Here is a 20,209-nt window from a genome sequence, read left to right as displayed (position 1 = left end):
ACACACCTATCCAATTAAGAAAAAAAATAAAATCCTGACTTAATGTAGGCAAGGATATAAGCAATAGGAGATCTTATACTGGTAGAAGTGAAAAATTGTTTCAGCACATTTAGAAAACCGTGTGCCATTATCTGGTAAAAATACATGCTGAACTATGATCTACCAATTCAATAAAACTGAACTAGGGTCCAATAGTTCCACTTTTGCCTATATACCTTAAAAGATATGTTTGATTATATGTACCGAGATTTATGCTGAAGACTGCTAATAGCGATATTGCTCCTAATTACCAACTTTTAGAAAGAATTCATATGTCTGCCATTATTAGAATGAGTATATGTTTTCTATATTATATATAGTATATATTGGGATTCTTTATTAAAACAGATTTGAATCAACTACAGATAGATAAATTTACAAATGTGTGGCTAGAAAAAGGCAACTTGTAAAGTACTGATAACAACATTTTACGTATATATAGTTCAAGAACAGGTAGAACTAATGTACTTTTTAAGGAGGGCAAGAATTATTAAAAAAATAAAAGGAGTACTAGAATTACATAATTACTTTATGATGAGTGGGTAATGAATACAGAGTGGGAAAACATATAAGGGAAAGTCCATGGTTCCAGCAAGGTCTTGTTTTGCTTTATAGACAAATGTTAAAATATACCTACAATTTTATGCAATTTTCTGCATGTCACGCTTTACAATAAAAATATTCAAACCAATAAACATTGCTTTTTCCTGATTAGATTACACCTACCTATGACTTAGCTGAACCTACTTCCTATCAGAGACAGATGTTTGCAAAATGTAAAGGGTTTTTTGAAATGAGAATCTCACACTGAAACTCAACTGGAAAACACATAAAACCTTGCTGCTGTGTTTGAAGTGGGGGATGAGAGATCTGGATGACTTACTCAAAGTTCTCATTTGGACACTCTTTCCCTCAATTCAATGACAACTTTATGAAATCTTAGAACTCCAGGGCATGAACAGTTTGGAAACCACTGTCAAAGACTGCTGGTTCAGGAAAAAACTTTAGATTTCATCTAACTAAGCTCCTCATTTTACAGAGGAGGTTTTATAATTATGCCTAAGATCATCCAGATAGTTAATGGCAGAGTTGGCTTAAAACCAATGAATATAGCATTGAGAATCACTCATCCATAGCTTCTAATATGTCTTCCAGAACATTACTTATGCCAACTAGTTCTATTAGCAATCATTAACATCAACCAAAGCACAGCCTACATTGCTGTGGAGGGGTGTGTGTGTTTGTGTGTGTGTGAAGCACAGCCTACATTGCTGTGGAGGGGTGTGTGTGTTTGTGTGTGTGTGTGTGTGTGTGTGTGTGTGTGTGTATTAATATATATATATATATACTATATATAGTACATATAATAATATATAATATAAGGCATAGAAGTACAACTTTACAACTTGCCGTTTTGCAGCCACACATTTGTAAATTTATCTGTTTATCTGTGGTTGATTCAAATGTTTTAATATAGAATCCCATTATATACTATATATAATATAGAAAACATATACTCATTCTAATAATGGCAGACATATGAATTCTTTCCATATCTATTTATCTCCTTAAAAAATAGGGCCACCGTACAAAGTTAGAAGCAATTGAGCCACTTTAACCTCAATAGGAAGAGCAAGCATTCACTACAGAATGAGCTGTTTCTTTCCATTAGAAAACCAGTTCTGTTTCTACTCCATTAGGTCAAGTAAAGAAATGGGTTGAACAGATCAGATTGAGAGATTTAAAACATTGCCACAAAAATTTTATCATATTTTGAGTGTTCATCGTAGAAGTAAAATGTATCATCTCTAAGGAAGAAAAAGGCTCTAAAATTTTTCCCTCTGGCAGTTTTTAAAACAGAATAGCTTTTCTCAGGATTTAAATGGTAATTGGATGAACTAAACATTTTCTTCAGTGGCATTTTTTGCATGACAGTATAAGATTCACATTGCCATGGGTGTGTGGCACTAACTTCTTGAACTTGAAATTCCCTTCTTAGCTGGGGAATTGGTTAGGTCTTACAACAGAAGTGTCATTTTAGACATTAGCCTCAATTATGGCTTTTTCTTGGTGCCATTGTAATTGAGTACATTTATAAAAGACAACTCATGGAGGGTAACAAGACAACAATTATATTTATTTTGCTTGGAACAAATACTTGCAGAATTCTCTATTCCTGTGGATGTCTGGAACTCACTGGATTCCTTCCAATCAACACACCACATATGCACGTGTGCACACACACGCGCACACACACACACACACTCAAGCATTCTTCCCTACTTGCAAAGATCTCCATACCCACATCTGTATAACTTGTATATTATCTTGTCATTCTTGAACTAGAACCCTATTTTGGTCTTATTATCTATGCATCTTTGTATTCCAAGCATCTATCTTAACAGCAGAATCATGTCAGACATAAAATAATTCCCGGAAGAAGAAAGAGAGGGAAGAAGGATTAAATGAAGTTAAGTTTCATTTTATTTTAAGGTCTAATTAGACAGGTAAACATGAACAAGTAATATAATGTTTCTAAACCCTCAGTTTTCTCATCTGTAAAAGGGGGTGCAATAATGCCTCTAAAATATTTATTTTTAGCATATATAACTCTCTATAAAATATAAAATAACAACTGCTCTTAAATCAGAAAATAATGTGTTCAACTATAACAAGCTAACCATTCTACATTTTAATAAAGTAAATATTAAATATCAATTTGTATTAGAAGCCAACAATTTAGTTTTCAAAGTTCATATTGTGAGATTGATGTTCAAAAATACAATTTCATTTAATTCCCACCTTTACTCATCAGCCACTTTTTTCATCTACAGTTTTTTATTTATATCATAAGTATTTTTGCTTAAGTTCATCATGACAGCCTAAGTTTTCTCATCTATTTGTTCAGGTTGACCTAAAATACGCCCAGCTATTCTGTGGATGAAGCAAATGCACTGACATATTGTACAGCAAAATCTTCCAGCAAGAAATTGTTTAAACTTGTTTATGTGACCTATTTGTTGATTTCTCCTGGAAGGCTGTATGCCAGAAAGAATAATTTCTTCTCAGTATAGATTAAATTGAATATATATTGCCAACACACAGACACATAGAACCATCACCCAATAAGTTGACTCACTTGAATTTATAGTTATGATAAAGTCATTTGGAAAAACAAACTCAAGCTGTTAAGCACTAAGAACTAATCCCAGATTCAATTCAACCCTTGAATGGGGCTGCACCACTGTGGCCGTGAACATTTGATCATGCAAATGCTCCCCCGAAGGCTCTGGATGACAAGTGTGATGGAAAGGAAGGGGGAATACTGGGCCTACAGCACTGCTCGCCAAATGTGGTGACTAAAGAGAACAAGCAATTCCGTCTGGGACCCATAGTCTTTGGCAGCTTGGAAGGCAGCTTCTGCCTTTGGTGGCAAAACAAAGTTTGTGGGGTTTTTTTTTCCATTGTTTTTTAAAAGGCGATGAGTATAATCATTTTTTAACATTGGCTCCTTTGTGTTACAGACAGTCTGTTAGCACACATTTTCAGATTCACTCCAAAAAGGAAACAAAATAGAAGCATGGATGCATGTTAATTACCCAAAAATATGGTGTACCAGATGGCTACCAAGGTCTGCTTCAGTTGAGTAGGTAAATAATGCTTCTGAACACTTTTGTCCTCTATATTTTGATTTTATTTTCCCTCCGATTACTGTTAATGGAAAAAGTAAACAGGAAACAGGAAAGTCACATTATAAGAGTGGACTAGGGTGGGTGAAGGTAAACATTTGTTTTCTCTCTTGCTAAATAAGTAGAATTATTGGGCCCAGAAAAAGTAAAGAAAAAGTCTTATAATGCTAAAAAAGCAGAGTCAGATGTTTAGTCAAAGCACAAACACCGAAGAAAATGAGTGTATTTTTCCAACGCATGTGTAATGTTTGGGCCTCATCTGTCTCTTTGCTATAGGGATGTCGATTTTAACTTCAAGATTCCTCTCTCTAGGCTGTGTAATGAGCCTTCTTGTATTACTTACGGGAGATTTTAAAATCCATTAAGTCAGTATATACAGTCGTGGTCTATTCTAAGAAAAACAAAACTTGAACTTTTAAATCATCTTTCTGCTGAGTTGTGTATACATAATAAATTCTGCATGACATTTCATTACTACCTGTCCTCTCAATGTGCTCCATGGTTGAGAGCACGGACTTCCACAGCCTACCTAAAAATGCAAGGAGCAGGGCAGTCATGTGAAGCACTGGCCTTGAGTCTTTCTCTGTCTGTAGTCCCCTTCTCTATTCTCTCACCAGGTATGTAAGTGGCTTTGCATGTCATTGCTACAAAGAAGGAAGGTGACATGTGAGAAAGAAGAAATAACACGTCTTTGATTTTTATATTTCAAAATTTCTAAAATCCAAAAGATTTTAGAAGACCCTAGAGGGTCAGAGTAAAACTAAATAATGAAGAGAAATTGGAAGAAAGCATGGCTTCCCTAACCTAGAAAAGGGGTCCCACAAGCTGGCATGTATGCCATTAGGGAGACATGATGGAGCCATGCAGAAACAAAACAAAACAAACAAAAACCAGCTTCCCAGTGGGACTAGTAATGATGGATGACCAGGGCTGGGCCAGAGTATGGACATCGAAGCCACTCTTTGCACATTTAAGGACAAAGGTCCCTCTTTCCAAAGTTTTAGCACTATAGATACTTGACGGATTTACTTAAAACCCCAGGGAAAGGAAGGAGGAAAAAGGGAGAAGAGAGATTCACAAATTGATGGGGATTAAATTTCTATCTCCCTAGACAAATGAGATCTCAAAATAAAAATCATGTTGAATTTGAGCAAAATAAAAAATTTGTTTTCTAGAACTGAGTTTGCCAATTGAGGGTCATATCTGTAATGTTTGTAAAGCCATTATTAAAGTTTGGGGATCGATTAAGGAAAAAAGAAGGGCATTTCCTAAATAAATTTAAGATAGATGAAAATGAGCAAATTAACCCTTCTACTGAGCGAAATCTCATGTTTAAGAATATTGACTACACCACATGGAAATTTTCTATATACCAAGAGCTATCCCTGAATTAATTTATCCATTCCTCCTAACAGCCTATGAGTATGGCAAGACTGTTATCACCAAATCACAGATTAGGAAAGTGATTTTCATAGAAGTAAATGACTTGCCTAGAATTCAATGCAGGCCTGTATGAGGTTAAAGGTGCAAAACACAGGCCTTAACCCTATGCTCTCGGGCACCCTGAATGTGCAGAACTGAAGCAGTGTAGGAAAGGCTACTAAAAGCATCTAACCTTCATTCCCTCCACCACCATGGCTCAGGATCTAAGCAAAATCTGGAGCTCTGACTCCTGTCCTGCAGAATGCTATCTATCTTGAGCTACAAATTCATTGCCACCCATTTATGTCTTTCATTTCTCAGTCTCCCCATGGTGTGATTACAGTTATTTTATTTCCTAACAAAAATTAGCATTTTTTGATCTTAAAATGCTATAGAATTAAAAAACAGAACATAGAATTTAACTCCTCCCTCCCTTTGGGAATTTTCCACTTATCTGAAATGAAATGGCTTTATTACAACTTTTTATTATAATATTATAAACAAGACTTGCCTCTTTTTTTATGGGGGTTAATTATCTTTTTTCTAACAATAAGGGGGAAAGGTGTTCATTTTTATTAAAAAGAAAGAAAATTAGAGAGATGGCTGTCTATAGAATAAGAATTCAAAAAATAAAATTTTTTTGTTAAAAAAAATTAAAGGTTATAAATTGACCAGCATAGAAATAATGGAATGAACAGAATGATTTTCTTTTAATTGAGACAGAATCTTGTTTGTTGCCTAGGCTGGAGTACAGTAGCACAATCTCAGCTCACTACAACCTCTACCTCCCGGGTTCAAGCAATTATCCTGCCTCAGCCTCCCGAGTAACTGGAATTACAGGCACGTGCAGCCATGCCGGCTAATTTTTTTTGGATTTTTAGTAGACAGGTTTTGCCACGTTGGCCAGGCTGGTCTTCAACTCCTATCCTCAAGTGATCTGCCTGCCTCAGCCTCCCAAAATATTGGGATTACAGACATAAGCCACCATGCCCGGCCTGAAATTCCTTTTCTTTGTACCATTTTGTTTTCCTCTTCAACATCAGCAAACTCACTTTTAAGCAGAGAATCCATAAGAAATATGAATTCAGCTTCCACCAGCCGACTGGCCCAGTTTCTAGGACAAAAGCCAAGGTTTGATTTAAAATAAAGAACCAGACAATTGAAACAAAAGCTTGTTGCCTGATTTTCCAAAGAGCCTGCTTATCCAAAGCACACTTCACAGGTTTCCACTTATTAGAACTTATGATAGAACGCCACACCGCTGACCTCTTCTGAATGTAAGCACACCTTGAGCACATGGGCAGAGATTTCTTCCTCCTTTGCTGGCTGTCCCTTCTAAGATTTTTTTGTCGATTCATTCCTCTCCACTTGATCTTTAATAGTTAAAATTCCTCAAAATTCAACCATTGTCCCCCTTTTACCCAGCGTTGTCTCTTGAGATAATTTCATCAACTCCCACGGCTCTTGTTATTATTAGAATGGCAAGAACTACTAAATGCACACCTCTAGACCAGCCGTCTCTCTGAGCCCCAGGTCCCCATGTCTACACACAGATCACATTTATGGACTGTTCTCCAAGTGCCATGCTGAGTGCTATACATGGATATTTTTATATAGTTGTTTATATTCTTTTCATATACTATTTATTTTTATATGTAAAATAGATATTCAATCGTTCATTTCTATATGTAATAACATATACATTCTCATAAGAATTTAATTAATGAGAAGGAGGAAGAGCCATCTCAGTTTACTCAAAATTCTCCTTCCTAGACCACCTCATCCCACTCCTGGCCCCATGAACAGTTACCATCCTGGTATGCATTCTCACTTATTCTCCACAACTCAGTGAAGGCAATGTTATTGTTACTCCCATTTTACAGATGGGGAAATTGATGTCCAAGGATATTTTAAAACTTGCCTAAAGTGTCATAGATAGCAAGTAGCGGAATGGAGATCCCAAGCTCAGGTGTATCTCCCTGTCCTTCCTCAATGGCCCTAGTCTCTGGTTTTTGTTTGTTTGTTTTGTTTCTTCGACTAGGTGTCTCTTGGAAGCACCTTAAGTTCAACTGTCCAGATTTGAAATCACAGTTTTTCTTTCCAGAACTCACTCTTCACATTTGGTACTTCTCTTGAGTCTTAATGTCAGCAAATGTACAACCAAATATTTACTCATTTATTGAGAAAACTTACGGTCACCCTGAACACTGCTTCCTTTTCATTTTTCCTTTTTTTCTTTTTTTTTGAGAGGGAGTCTCACTCTGCCACTCAGGTAGTGCAGTGGCCTGATCTCAGCTTACTGCAACCTCTACCTCCTGGGTTTGAACAATTCTCCTACCTCAGTCTCCCAAGTAGCTGAGACTACAGGCATGTACCACCATGCCTGGCTAATTTTTGTATTTTTAGCAGAGATGAAGTTTCACCATGCTGGTTGGGCTGATCTCAAACTCCTGACCTCAGGTGATCCGCCCGACTTGACCTCCCAAAATGCTGGGATTACAGGTATGAGCCACTGTGCCCGGCCACCACTTCCTTTTTCGTAGGTTATATCCGATCGGTCACCAAACCTTGCCAACATGATCCCTAAACCTCTCTTGAATCTGTGAAGTTCTCTCCAACACTACTCTCCATCGCCACCAGCACCTCTTAACTGAAACTGCTTCCACATCTGCCACCTTCCAAATCAAGCTGTACACAGTCACCAAACAGACATTTCAAAAACGCTCAGATCAGAGCATTTAAAGGTCTTGGTTTCCTGGACATCCCAAAGGAACAGAAATGGGCCACTTAATCTCCTGGCCTTCTCCTTCTCCTCTCCAGTCATCAGAGGAAGTCTAAACATTACAAAGTAAGATTACTGGAAAATCTTTTTCAAATTTGCTTCTCTGTGTATGTCCAAACAGTACTGCTCTAATTGATGCAAGTTTGCAGGATTGGATTCTAATTTCAAGACAACTCCCTAAACACTTCACCACAGAAGAGAACATTCAAATTACGGTAGGTATAATTAAAATGCCATTGCATTCTAATATTGTCTCTTTCTCCACTGCTCCCACCCACAGTTGGTTTTCTGTACCAACAAAGAAACAGCTGTATGATCAGCGGGCCTCCATCTGTGGGTTTCCAACTGTGGCTTCTTTTGTACTTGAACCAAGTGGATCTGGAAAAGTAAAACAGGTCCTATTCTTGATTTTATTATTTTCCATTATTGCATGTGTCCAAAAACAATAGCTGAAGGATCCTTTAGGGCTTTCTCTCAAATTAGTACTTCCAAGAAATTCAAGGGTAATTAATGATATTCCTTTGGTCTCCTGATTAATGCTATTGTCAAGAATTCAAAAGCAGTGGAGGGGGGATACAGGGCAGTGGGAGGATAATCCTTACAGTATTATCTGGAAATGAACTGTAAATGTTCAGAGTAATGGAATTGTTGTGATTATGGCTCATTCAACAAAGAAAGAAATAGAATCTGAAAAAATGAAAATGATGAGGCACTCAGTACTTCAGAACAGTCATTGTCAAACTTCTTCATTCCTGATACTTCCTTTGTTTCCTACCACCATACTTCCATCATAGTTATAAAGCAAGCTCATTTCAAAGATTTTAAAATCCTGGGACTAGGACGCATCCAGGAAGTTGTCCTGCTCTAGCTCTGATCACTTGGTTATTGCTTTTATCAGCTTTCCAGATGTTTGCTCTTTGCTGCAGTCTTTCGGGGTCACTTCTGACACAGGCTGTATATTTTTTAAGGTTCCTGTAAGAATTCAATTGGCAATCTCTTGTTCATCCATCAATACTCAGTTCAAGTGCCATCTCTTCAGAACATCTTCTCTGACTGCTCCAGGGAGTTAAATGCTTAAATGATCTATCTTTCCTCTCTTAGGTTTGCATGTTTATAGCAGTTCCATCTTTAATTACAAAGCTGTAACTTTCACTTACGTGCCTAACTCCTTGACTATGATTTTAATTTTTCCTGTTTGCTTAACATGTTCTTAAATGTCCCTAAAACATAAATGAGTGAGTGATATTAGTTTCTTAATTCTTATTAATTTCTCAATGGTACAGCAAAATGTACCAGACGAAGAAAAACACTGTGAAGCACAACTTGATATCCACAGTCCAGACTATTCTCTGTAACACATGGACAGGAAGCTGTGTTTTTTTGTTTTGTTTTGTTTTGTTGATAAATCAACTACAAAAATCAACTTAAATTCTCAATTTGGCCCCTCATTTCCACCTTTGCTGTAACCATACTTTTGTCATTTTAAATATAAAAATGAGAAACCAGTTTGAATCACGTAAGTGTGGCAGATTACTTCGCCAAATTTTAAATCCTCCACCTTAGGCTTGTAGGGTTGGTGTGAGGATTTAATGAGATAATGTATGATGATAACAATAATGATGTTATAATGATGAGATAGCAGTATTTCTTATACTTCCTTCTTATAATTCCAACACAATGAGTGCTGAGTAATACTTCACAGTCATTTCTATAAATTTTAGAAACTTGACATCTCATTTTAATTCTCCCCGTTCTCCCTATAATCCTGCTCTTACAAAGCTGTTAACTATAAAGAAAGGATCAAAAGGCAGGAAATGAGAGGGAAATTGTAAAATAAAAATGGCCTAAAACCTAGAAGATCCGTCTTTGAAGAGTAATAGTATAATTTAGTTATATCAGATCCATATGCAACCTATCTAAAAGAATCTTCATTACCCACAAGATGTCACTTCTTTGAAAACTAATGGCTTGACATATTCCCTTGTCAAGTAAAGTAGACCACTCCAGCTGACTTATAGAAAATGAACAATACGCAGAGACTATCACACTTTGTCACCCATAGTAAATGTTCTCACATCAGTAACTGGTAGTAGAACTTTAAAAAATAGTTTCACAAAACGGCATTTAATTTTACTACATAGACTGCATTGGCATTTTCTAACCTATTTACCTGTTTAAAATTCTGGCTTTGGCCTACTAAATTGATTTCACAACCCTCTAATTTTAGCAACATGACATCACATTTTGATTTTCCCCCATTCTCCCTATACATCCAGCCTTTGATAAGAACAAAGACTAGAGTCAAGAAGATCAGACAGGAGGTTGTTGTAACTCAAGCAATAAGAGATACGAACCTCAGCTAAGAGAACATTAGGAAAAGGATCTGATGACTTTTACCTTATTATTAAAGCTCTACTTAATCTGCTTGCTATAACCTAGTTAAATAAACTTGGCAGCATTAGTGCTCTTCTCAGATCATCATCTGAGTGCCTGCCATGTTTCACACTGTGCAAAGAGCTTTACACATATGTTTTTCTAATTCTTACTGCAGCTCTAGAAGGTAGATAACATTATCTCCATTTTACAAATAGAAACACCAAAGCTCAGGGAAATTAAGTAGATTTGCCAAGGTCACACGGAAATTAGCAGGTAGTTGCATAGCTAGTCTATTTAGCACTACTAGTTAGTTCCTATTAACTACTGCACAATAGTCTATTGAATGAACCTACTGCATATCTGTTGATGATTATTTACTTTGTTTCCAGTTATTTTTTGGTATTATAAACAATGCCATAGTGCACATTTTTGGGGCCTATGGGTGAGAGTTCCTTTACAGTGCAATTTCTGGGTCCTAAGGTAAGTTTATGTTATAGATATGTGTTTTATCATATTACAGAAGTATCCATCAATTCATTTTACTGAGTGTCCTTGACACCAGTGTCCTTGGATTTTGCCTTTTCTGCATCTGCAGAAATAATCAAAATGATTTTATAATGTTGCTTTATTAATAGGATGAACTCTTGATGTTTTTTCTATTATTAAATCCGCTTGTTCATACTTCTTTTAAAATGGGCCAATAGAGCCTGTTCATTAGCATTTAATTTTATTTAAGACACCTGTATCCAAAATTCATATGATTAGTCTGTTGTTTCTTTTCTAGTACAATGAGTGTCAGCTTTGGAGATCAATGTAATACCTACCTCATAAAAATAAATTCTAATTTTTTTCTCTTTTATGATTTGAAATAATTTAAGTAGCATTATAATTATGTTATTATTAAAAACTTTGTTGAATTCTTCCATGAAACTATATGGAGATCTTCTCTTTGTGGGGGTGTATTTAGTTACTTTCTCTGTTTTTTTTTTTTGTTTGTTTGTTTGTTTTTAAGATCATTTGTCTGTGTAGACTGTCTCCCCTGGTGTCAATTTTAGTAACATGCATTTTTGTCTAAAACCTCATCTACTTAATTTAGATCTTCAAAATTATTTCCATAGAGCTATTGTAAGTAGTTGCTTAAAGTTGTTTTAATTTTTTTCTGTTTCCATGATTATTTCTCTTTTGTTCCTTCTAATTGTGTATACTTACCATTTCTCCCTCACTTTTAAAAATTAGGTTAGTTAGCAGCTTATCTAATTTGTTTTTCAAAATCACAGCTTTTAGTTTTATAGTATTTCTGTTTTCTAACTTGTCAATTTTACATTTATTAATTTCTTTTTTAATAACTTTATTTTTAGAGCAAATTTAAGTTTATAGAAAATTTAAAGAGAAAGAGTCCTCGTGTATCCCTTCTCTCCCCCACAGTCTCTCCTGTGATTAACATCTTGCATTCATGTGGTTCATTTGTTGAAAATGGTGAACGAATGTTGATACATTATTATTAATGAATATCCATGGCTCATATCAAGGGCTCACTCTTTGTGTTGTACAGTTACCTGGGTTTTGTCAAATATATAGTTTCATGTATTCACCATTACAGCATCATACAGAATAATTTTCACTACCCTAAACATTCTCTGTGCTGTACCTATTCATCCCTCTACCCACCTACCAACCCCTGGCAACCACTTAATTTTTTTTTCTTTATAGTTTCACCTTTTCCAGAACATAATGTAGTTGGAATCATATAATACATACAGTATAGCCTTTTCAGATTGGCTTCTCTTACTTAGCAACATGTATTAAAGTTCCCTCCATGTCTCTTTATGGCTTGAAGGCTCATTTATTTAAGAGATGAGTAATATCCTGTTGCGTGGATAAAACACAGTTCCTTTATTTATTCCCCTATTGAGAGGCATCTTAGTTGTTTCCAATTTTTAGCCATTATGAGTAACACTGCCATAAACATCTGTGCGTAGGTTTTTGTATGGACATAACTTTTAAACTAAATTGGATCAATACTTCAAAATGCAATTGCTAGATTGCATGGCAAGACTATGTTTGGCTTTGTAAAAAACTGCCAAACTACCTTCAAAAGTGGCTATGCCATTTTGCATTCCCTCCAGCAATGAATGAGTGTTCCCATCGCTTCACATCCTTGCCAGTGGTTTGGTGGTGTCAGCGTTTTGGATTTTAGCCATTCTAGTACATGAGTAGTGGTATCTCATGGTTTTAATTTGCAATAATCCGGTGGCATACAATGTTGAGCATTTTTCCATACCCTTATTTCCCATCTGTATATCTTCTAAGCGAGGTGTCTTTACAGAACTTCTGCACATCTTAAAAAAAAAAACAACTCACTTTCAGGGGAACATGTGCAGATTTGACATATAGGTAAATTATGTGTCATGGGGATTTGGTGTACAGATTATTTCCTTACCCAGGTAATAAGCATGGAACCTGATAGGCAGTTTTTCAGTCCTTGTCCTCCTTCCACTCTCCACCCTCAAGTAGGCTCCCATGTCTATTGTTCTCTTTTATATGCCTGTGTGTATGCAATGTTTAGCTCTCATTTATAGGTGAGAACATGTATGTTTTTTTTTTTTTCTGTTTCTCAATTAGTTTGCTTAGGATAATGGTCTTCAGCTCCATCCATGCGGCTGCAAATGACATAATCTTATTCTTTTTTTATTGTTGCATAGTATTCCATGGTGTATATGTATCACATTTCCTTTACCCAGTCTACTGTTGATAGCCATCTAGGTTAATTTTATGTCTTTGCTATTGTGAATAGTACTGTGATGAACATACGTGTGCATGTGTCTTAATGGTAGAACTATTTATATTCCTTTGCATATATACCCAAAAATGGGATTGCTCGATGAAATGGTAATTCTAAGTTTTTAGAGAAATTGCCAAAATGCTTTTCATAGTGGTTTGATTTACATTCCCACCAGCAGAATATAAGCATTTCCTTTCCTCTACAACCTCACCAGCATCTGTCATTTTTTGACTTTTTAATAAAGCCATTCTGACTGGTGTGAGATGATAGCTCATTCTGATTTTGATTTGCATTTCTCTAATACTTAGTAATGTTGAGCATTTTTGTGTTTTAATTTCTAACTTTTTGAATTGTGTTTTTTAAATTCTTTTTCATTTTTTAGTCTTCTAGATACAGAATTTAATCCCATTAAGTTTCCAGGTGTTAAAGTGTTTGTGGGGCTTTTTGTCATTAATTTCTAGTTTTATTGCACTATGGTAAGAAAATGGTCCTGCATTATGTCTAATCTTTGGAATTTATGGATTTCTCTATGGTTTAAATTAAGATCCATTTTTTTGAATGTTCCTCATACTGTTAAAATACATATATATATATATATATATATATACATATATATATATTTGATTAAATAGCTATATATATTTGATTTCACTGAAAGATACATATGCATATATGTTCTTATGAGCATAATTACACATACACATATAAAGTTTATTTGATGATGTTATTTAGGTTTTTTATATCAGGGGTTAGCAAACTAAATAAAATGTTATTAGAAAATAGCCGTGTCTGTTTCTTTACGTATTGTCCCTGAGTACTTTTGCATTACAACATCAAAGTTGAATAGAAGCAACTGGGACAGTATGGCTCACAAAATCTGAAATATTTGCTCTCAGACTTTTCGTAGGTTTTGATGACCCTATTCTATATCATCACTAAGGTTTAGTCTAATTCATCTGGTTTATGGGCCTTATCGATAAAAGTGTGTTAAAAATTTCTAGTATCACTGAACTTGTATTTCCCCTTCAACCTCTTCGAGAGTGAAAGATGCTTCGGTGTTTTAAATATGAATAACTGCTATATATTCATTATGGGCTTTAGCATTTAGCTTTACAACATATCTTCATTTCTTCTTACTTTTCTGTTTGAATTCTACCTAGTCAGATATCAATATTTTAGCCACTGCTTTCTTTTTATTTGTATTTTTCTGATATAGCATTAACAATTAGTTTATTTTAAAGCACTATAAATCTCTTCGCTTTGGATGTGCTTCTTATACAATGTGGTGTTGGATGTTGTTTCGTTTAGCAATCAAAACAATAGATCAATTAACCCCATTTTATTTTTTTAATATGATCAATAGTTGGTTTCAACACTTATATATTAGTTTGTTACATGTTGTAACATAGCTATAGCACTTTCCCCTTTTTTGGTTATTTTTCATTTGGCTCTTACTCTGAGCAATATTAAGAGATAATAGCCTCTTCTGTTTTTTCCCTATATCTCCCCCAACATCTACTTTCAAATTATATCACTTTACCCCCAAATAATAACTATGAAAGTAACAGTAAGCTTTTCCTAATTTTCGTATGTTTTCCCTACTTTCCCCTGATATTTTGAAATTTGTACTATGAAATTATTTTTTACTGGTTTTTAATTTCAAAACTATTTTCTTAAGTTACAGTTTTAGCATTTGTTTTTTTCCCATTGTTTTGATTTTCTTATTCAGAAATTCCTATTATACTCATGTTCAATCTTTCCTGCCTATCATTTTTATCTTTTATTTTTTTAATTATTTTCTCTTCTTGTATCTTATTTTTTTTCTATTTATCTTCCTCATTATTTGTTGTGTTTATTATTTTTGTGTTTATTCAAATTAGTCATCATTTCCAAAATTCTTTTTTCCTTCGATACTAATTCTTTCCTGACTTCTAACATCTTATGTCTGAGGTATTTTATTTTTATATTCTTTCATATCATCTATCACTTTCTTCATTTTTAGCTCATTTTGAAATATTAAGTTTTCAGGTTATACTTTTATTTGTTTTATGAGCATGTCTCTTTGGCTTCAATTGTCTGTAGGGACATTAATATGCTCCTTATTATCTCTCTCTCTTATAATAAGGTCATATCAAATTCAACTTACTTTTCATTAACTTATAGAATGAATGGATGGAATGCAACTTCTTTTAGCAACACTAATCTAGAACTCTGCCCCATAGGTTTAATGAAGTGTTAACAGCTATACCCTCCAATGTTTTGACAATCTTCTGGTTTTGTTCTTCTCTCTCAACTTTTGCTTTCTGGTTCCACCTCTCATGTTCTGCCTAATTTGAACTATATTCCTGTTGGTTTCTCAGATGTTCGTGTTTCATTTTGAAAGTTTACAGGGCTGTCTGGCCCTTTTAGGCCTCACCATACCCCTTGTACTCATCTTCAAATCAATGTGGGTAAAAGTTTTTTCCAATTTCAGCTGCTGCTCTCAGTTGGCCTGTAGTACTTTCCAGTAAGTTGCTGTTGACTACTTTGGAATACTCTTGTTTGTTTCTTCTTTCTGTATGCCCACTGGGATTTTGCAATGTCATAATTTCTTTACCTCCACTAATTTGTGGGTTTTGTAATACCTTGTCTCCTATGACTACATATATTGTCCTTTCTCCTCCCAAAGTAACAATCCTAGTTGCTGGTCAGCTGAGAAAAAAAATTTAGGAGCCAATAACACAGAAAAAAAATTAAAGCCAGAATGGTAAGTCTATGAAGTGATGATATGCTAGCCTTGCTTGGATTTTAGTCCAAGATATGGGAACAAATATTTGGGAATAACAATTTAAAATCACATGTAGGGACTGGGCTTGGTGGCTTATGCTTGTAATCCCAGCACTTTGGGAGGCCGAAGTGGGTAAATCACCTGAGACCAGGAGTTCAAGACCAGCCTGGTCAATATGGTGAAACCCTATCTCTACTAAAAATAGAAAAATTAGCCAGGTGAGGTGGTGGGTGCCTGTAACCCCAGCTACTCAGGAGGCTGAGGCAAGAGAATCACTTGAACCCAGGATGCAGAGGTTGCAGTGAGCCGAGATCATCCCACTGCACTCCAGCCTGGGCGACAGAGTAAGACTCTGTCTCAAATAAATAAATAAATAAATAAATAAATAAATAAATATCACATGTAGAGAGAGGAGTTGTATTCTTGGAGCCTATTTCTATAGAGGTAACTGAGTTAGATTCACTTTTAAAAGAGAAAGAGAGAGAAAAATAACTTAATGCAGTATTATTTATAGAGGAATTCTGGAAGACTCAAAAATTATGTCACTTCAACATTTTCCCAAAATCCTTTTCTAACTTTTTAAAGTGACCTTTAAAAGGCTTATCTGTAATGACAATGAACACTCGTGATTGCAAGGCTTTATACTAACCTTCCCCAGAAATTATTTCTAAATCTGCATTAAGTTCTCTCTCTCTCTCATGCTCTCCTTTTTAACTTAATCTACCCAGTGACCTCTGTAGAAATATGTTCCCAGGATACAACTCCTCTCTTTACATGTGTTTTTTAATTGTTATCCTCAAATATTTGGTCTAATATCTTAGACTAAAATCCTACCAAGATCACCATGTCATCACCTCATATACTTGCCTTTTTTAATGTTGTTTGCTTCCAGAGATGCTTTCCTGAAGATATTTTGAAAGTTTTTACAAATATGCATTCCATCCTGAATTTTCTGTTTGCAGTGAGCAAGGGGCATGAGAAGTTCAATCTTTTATCTTGCTAGAACCAGAGGATTAACTTACTCTTTTTTAACATACACATTATATGTACCCAAAGAAGAATATTAAATGCCCTGCTAAATAACATAGTAAGTATTTTGTGAGTATTTCCATAGAATTTCATCTCCATTCTTCAATGTGGAACTGTTCTGTGCATATTTCAAATGTTGGTATACCTTTTCAAATTGCTCATCAAAGGGTATTTTTTCATAAGAAATATCTAAATATTTTCATTTTCAACTAGCATTGCTACTCTTTTTGGAGAGTTGGAAAGCTCATTAAGTATATAGTGATTCCTGTTGTAGAATAAGAGTGAGTCCAAAGTCTAAGAGATTTTCCTTAGAAATCAGTTGAGGGTCTGCTGCAGTTTATGAACACACAGAAAACGGTTTATTTCCAAAATCCTAAATCATAAGTCAAGACTACAATAATTTTAACCTGTAAAAATGGTATGTTAATATCAGCAAATATCAACTTGATCAGATAATAATATTACCTCATTCAACTTCAACCTTCCAACCTCTGTTCAGTGTTCTTCACTGCTTCCAGTCTCTGAACTCTGCTTTTTATATTGCTATTTAGAAAATAAGTCATGCTTTCTTTAAGGGAAAGGAAGAAAATATAAAATAAAATAATAAAGGTCAAAGAATAAAATAATTGAATCTTAAGACCATGAATAGGTACACATAACTACCATGATAAAACATTTTAGAGAAAAAAATATCGGAACTAAAATAAAAATCAACGTATAAGATAACAATTAACAATATATTAAAAACACAATGCTACAAAAAAGGAAAAGAATTACAATAGAAATGAATAATAGCAAGTAAAGATGAATGTAAAAGAGAAAAAATTAAAGGGAAAAATTTAAATATCAATAAAGCTTTAAGGTAATGCAAATAACACATATTAAAGGATAAAAAACAAAAACTTGGAGAAGGAGGTAAACTAATTTCAAAGTATTATACAGCCTATATCATAGCAAAGATTTATTTTGAAATATTACTTAGTTTCTGGGTAATAGAAGACAGCCTTAATAAATGAGCGAACTGATTGAAGAAAGTGAAAGAGAAGAAAACATGTTGATGCCTTGCTGACAGCAGGCTTCTGGCAATAAAGTACCTCACAGCAGAACAGGGAGACAGAGAACCCTATGAACTTTTACAACTTCTTGCCATTCTACTGAAGCAGACCATCTTTTAAAACAGCCATCGAAGAGAGTTATGTTCTTGTTAGAGAAAGGAATTCTCCTTCTTTGACTTCAGCTAAAGGTGATAAAATGATAGAAGTCAGCTGATATTTTGGTACTCATCTCCATCTTTTTCAGATATAGTGAGCATAAATCTCAATCCACACTTTCAGGTAAGGGAGACATTATAACTTTACTGTCTATAACTCAACTAAATTTCCATTTTGAACTCCCACTATGTCAGGTGACAGAAGCTTCATTTCCATCAGTTTGCTGTGTCCTCTCCCTCTCATCCTTAGTACGAATATGAAGACATGGTGTAGTACATGGCATTCTTCTGATTCTTCAAGCCTTAATACTACACGAATATACACTGAATCATTCATTATCCTTTTGGGCACTCAGTTGGACCCCTGCAGACAGCCCTCTTTGCTGTCTGCTTGGCTTTTTAGAACTGTGTCTTCACTACTTCTGAAGAAGCTCTACTCCAGAGCATGGGAACCATTCTTTTGCTTTTGTGCGGAAGTAGTGGTCCAGGATCTTACTGGAATGTAGCCATAACAGATTTCAAGCTCTCTTCTAGTGCCTGCCAGATCCATCTGGTGTTCTTTTACCTGCTTGGGGCTGCCCAGGAAGCAGTGTTCAGTGTCCTTCTGTCCAGGATGTGGAGTCTTTCTCTTTCTTAGCCCAAGAAGATCTTTCCTGTCTTCCAAAGAAAACTCCATTCTCTCCAAATCCATGCCGTCTATTTTCCTTACAATTTGGGTCTTTGGAATTTTAAACTGAAAAAGCACCTAAGAAACAATGAACTCCATCTATCTATCAAAATTATCTCTCCTAGCTAGGAGAGAAAATAGAAAATATTTAAGGAAAAAAATTGGATAAGGATTTCAGAAATATGTTTCTATCACACAGTCCTCTAACTATGTCTTAATGATCTCAAAATTTTTTGAACCAAATTCAATGGATTTATCTTTATTTTAATATTTGATTATTGACATTTTTTTAGAAACATGCTTTTTCCTCTTAATTTATAATATTCTACTTGAATTAAAATGCAAATAAGGCCAGCTTAATAAAACACTTAATTATTAACCCCCTTGGGTAAATAACCATTGCCTCTACCATTTGTGAGCATCTGTGCTAAAATTTGGAGATTGGTTTTTTTAAGCATGTTTAATTTAAAAAGAAAACATCAGCTTACAATTTTGATGGAAATACCGTTTTCATTATCTCCCTTTGATATTAAAATAATCTTAAAGTTTAGAACTTTCTTTTTATCTTGAATTGAGACCAGCTTTAGAGTAATGGTGAAAGGAAGGGGAGGGGACTTCTTTCCTTTTAGTCACAAGTCTACAGATGTGGAATCAAAGCTTCTGTCTATAAGATAATTTCCAACAATATTATATTGTTGAGTTTATGTCTCCCTTTCTTTCTCCCACCTCTTATGGATGGGAAAAGAACTAGGTGTTACCCACTGACAGCCAATTAAGGGGCTTTTGTGTAAAATCTCCTCAGAAGAGCTAGCCAAGGGGACTTGAAATATACCTTTTGATGTAGTTTTGAAGGGCAGCAGAAGCTCTACATAGAAACTAAACACCTATCATTTGAACCCTTCATCTTATATATGACTCTTGACATGTATTTTTCACATTAACAATCTAGAACGCCATCTCAAGTACATCTTTCTGGTGATTCTAATTTAAACACTCCAAAAAACACTTAGGAAAACATACGGTCTATGGTACCTACTTTTTCTCAAGGAGAACTATATATAAACCACTCTAGTAAGAGCAATGTAAACATCTCATACTAATAGGTAATGCAAAAAGAAAAACAGAAAGTGAGGATTTAGGTTTTCCTACATCATCTTATTTCTACAAGTCATCCCCAATTTCCCTAATTAAGTTTCACATACAAAATGACTGCTAATTGCTTCACTAAAATGACTTCATTAAATTTCCCATGCCATTCCTTGAACACAAAATCTATACATTAAATCAAGGATTTAATTATACATTCTCCTTGGCAATAAGATAAAGGGTAAGTCTACAATAGTTTCATAGAGAATATAATCATGTTAACTAAACAAGAAAAAAATCATGAAGACTGAAGAAGCATCAAGAATTTTTTTAAAAAGAGAGAGAATTTGACAGAAAAAA

The sequence above is a fragment of the Cebus imitator genome, unplaced genomic scaffold (assembly GCF_001604975.1).
Source record: "Cebus imitator isolate Cc_AM_T3 unplaced genomic scaffold, Cebus_imitator-1.0 Scaffold506, whole genome shotgun sequence".
In the NCBI taxonomy this organism is placed as follows: domain Eukaryota; kingdom Metazoa; phylum Chordata; class Mammalia; order Primates; family Cebidae; genus Cebus; species Cebus imitator.
The sequence above is the reverse complement of the archived record's forward strand: the minus strand, read 5'-3'. Positions refer to the sequence as shown.